We start from the raw sequence: 3,529 nt of genomic DNA on the forward strand, positions 1-3,529 counted from the left end.
GCCTAATGTTTTGCAGAAGATCAAGTAGAGCATGTTTAATTCCATGTCCCAATCTAAACAGAAATAGAATTGCCAGAGAAGGGGTGACACAAATCAATCAAGTTATTGGAATGATCAGAACACTAGAATGAGGTGACCACATTGATAAAACAGCAGCAACAGTGAAACCTTGCCAAGGGCAGTGGGCTTCCTTGGGATAAGCAGTAAGTATTTGAACCATTTTTCTTAACTGCCTGTCAAAAGGTGATCCCAGCAGCTGTATGGATTATGCATGTTGGTCTCCACTCACTGACGTTGAGTCTCCATGACCAGAGCGAGTCCCTCAAGATAAGGAAATGTATCTCAGACGTCTACTCAGATTCCTAGCAGAGTGACATACAGTGAGTGGTCAAGAATATTAGTTAAATAAATGGATACAAATTTTTTTGTTTAAAAAAAATCAATTCTAGGGACCAGCAGGTGGTGTGGTGGTTAAGGACGCTGGACTCCCCCATGGCCAGCTGCGGTTTGAGTCCCAGACCTGGCAGCTTGCTTTCTTACTTTCTCTCTCTCTCTCTCTCACTCTGTCCCTCTCTGGTCAAATTAAAAAATAAATAAATAAAGTTAAATAAAATAATTCTTTAAAAAATAAATTAATTCTGTTTTTTTGAAAAAGAATTATTTAATTAATTTCATTTGTTATTATTATTTTTTTAATTTGGCCAAACATAGACAGAGAGAGAGAAAGGGAAAGCAAGAAAGCAAGCCACGAAGTCCAGGACTTAAACCATGGTCAACCATGTAGGAATCCAGCGCCCTTATCTACCACACCACCTGCCAGCCCTCAATTCTGTTTTTTTATTTAAGGTTTTTGCCATAGGTAGGGTGCATGTTCTTGCCAGAGAAAGACAGTGAGAGGGAAAGTGAGAAATCACTCCCCAGGAAGGATGGGCATGCACAGTCCTTTCTCCTCCATTCTCCTGGTATTTTGAGCATGAACATGCCTGGCATGATTTTCAAGCTGCCAGGTCCAGGACTCAAACCATGATTAGCCATGTAGGAGTCTAGCACCTTAACTACTATGCCACCTGCTGGCTGCTCAATTCTTTTTTTATCAGGGCAAGAAGATCATATACTAGCTGGGCACTATGAGAAAAGTAGCAAAAAGAAAAAGGAATGTGAAAGCAGAAAAGCAAATCTTAAGTTCCATGTTCAAGTTTGATAATAGGAAAGAGACTCATATATTAATATATCATGTTCCATTCTTGAAAAGAATGAATAATAAAACTGGGATTGTAACATTGCACTTTTATGGAAAGAAGGTAAAAACATAGGGTGAAATGAAGTTCTTAGGAAAAAATACAGGGGGATGCAAAGATTTTAAGAAAGAAATAATAACTAGGTTAACAAACTTAGTCTTGGGACCAGAAGCTGTTGCAGTGGTTGGGGAGCTGGACTACCACATATCAAACCATGGCTCAAGTTCTGGACCCATCAGCCTGGAACTCTGCTCAGGCACATGTGTGTATGTATGCCCAAGATCCCAATAGGAGAAAGGAGAAGAAGGGATTGAGGCATGGCCATTCTCTCATTTTCTCTCTGTCTCTGTCTCTCTGATGAGTATGCAAAAAAAAAAAACCCTCTGTTTAAAAAAGTCCCCATTTTGGGAACCAGCAGTTAGCGTAATGGCTATGTCGCTGGACTCCCACGTAGTCAACCGCGGTTTGCATCCCGGACCCGGTGGTTTAAAACTCATGCAGGGCGCGTGTGCGTGTGTGCCCAGAATCCCAAGAGGAGAATGGAGGAGAAGGGATTGCGGTGTGATCATCCCCCCTGGAGGGTGATTTCTCGCTTTCTGTCTCTATGTCTCTCTCTGTCTGTCTGGTGAGCGCACGTGCCCTATAGCAAAAATCTCTCCAAAAAAAAAAAAAATCCCCATTTCATATGTACCAAATGTCCACACTCTATGGTGAAAGATTGGAGAATATAGAAGCATGGAGAACAGTTGCAAATACCAGAGACAGTGTGGGAGGAGTCTGGGATGTGGGTGAAGGTGAGAGAAAGGGAATCATGGAGAAAAATAGAGAGGCAAGACATTTAAGGGACACAGAAATGGAAGATTGTCTGTCAATGATAAGGTACATGATAACATCTTTAACTGAACTGGGGTGCAGTGTATTTATGCTGGGAAAATTCATTTTATAAACTGTTATAATGTACAGTGATTGAATGTATAAAATAAATTTAAAAAGAAGATAAAACAAACAAACAAAAAAGAATAATAAAAAGCAAATATCAGGAGCCGGCAGGTGGTTAAGGGTGCTGGACTCCCACATGGCTGACTGCAGTTCGAGTCCTGGACCTGGTGACTTGCTCTTTCTCTCTCTCTTTCTCATGCTCTGTCCTTCTCTGGTCAAATTAAAATAAGTAAATAAATAAATAAAGTTAAATAAAATAATTCTTTAAAAAACAAACAAAAAACCCTTAGCCTCAATAGCACAGTGCTACTTGGTCATTAATTCTTCTGTCATCTCTGTAGGCAACAGCAGCCATACTTATATACAAACAGAAAACCAGAAGTAAGAAAAAGTAAATAAAAACAGTATTGAATTGAGCGCTGGAGGTAGCCGAGTTGTGAGGAGGGGCTTGGATTGCCCGAAGGGAAAATAGTGGAAAATTCGCCCTTGCCATTGCCAGAAAGAGTGATTTATGGTTTTATTCTTAAGTTCTCAATTTGGCTTCATACTTTCCCTCGTGTGGGCATTTACTCCTGAATCTTGGCTAAACTCCTTAGGCTTAACCTATTGGCCTCAAAGATACTGGGCAGTTGCATTAGCAGTCTACCTCCTGATCACTGTCATTACCGGTTATGTGCTCTTATTGGAGTTAACATGATGAGTACCTCTCCACTCACCTCCATTCACACCATCCCAGATAACTGCTAAAAACCAAACAGCAGAAGAAATACCAAGAGCAAGCCATCCCAGCATTAAGAGAGATTCCTATTAGTAAAGTAAAAAAGATATTTTTTTCTTATAGCAAGAGAGCTTCACACCAAAAACCGAATAGTGTGTAGGCATACTAACACCAAGCACTTATTTGTAAGTTTTGCCCTAAAAATTTTGGTCATAATTATTTTGGCTATCTCTTATTAATACCTGGTATTGAGATGTTAAAATAAAAAGAAATGAATAGAAAGATATTAAGCAAACAGTAAGGAAATATAAGTAAAGTATGGATTGTAGTTAATATCAACATTGTATCATTAAGTATAATCATTATATTAGGGACCAGCAGTTAACATAATGGCTATGTCGCTGAACTCCCATGTAGTCAACTGTGGTTTTAGTCCCAGACCCAGTGGCTTAAACTCACGCCAGGCATGTGTGCGTGCGTGCCCAAGATCCCAAGAGGAGAATGGAGGAGAAGGGATTGCAGCATGGCCATCACCCCTAGGGGGTGATTTCTCACTTTCTGTCTCTTTGTCTCTCTCTGTCTTTCATGCGCCCTGTAGCAAAAATCTCTCAAAAAGAAGAAGAAGAAGGAGGAG

This window comes from Tupaia chinensis, unplaced genomic scaffold (genome assembly GCF_000334495.1).
Source record: "Tupaia chinensis unplaced genomic scaffold, TupChi_1.0 Scaffold000086_1, whole genome shotgun sequence".
Classification (NCBI taxonomy): Eukaryota; Metazoa; Chordata; class Mammalia; order Scandentia; family Tupaiidae; genus Tupaia; species Tupaia belangeri.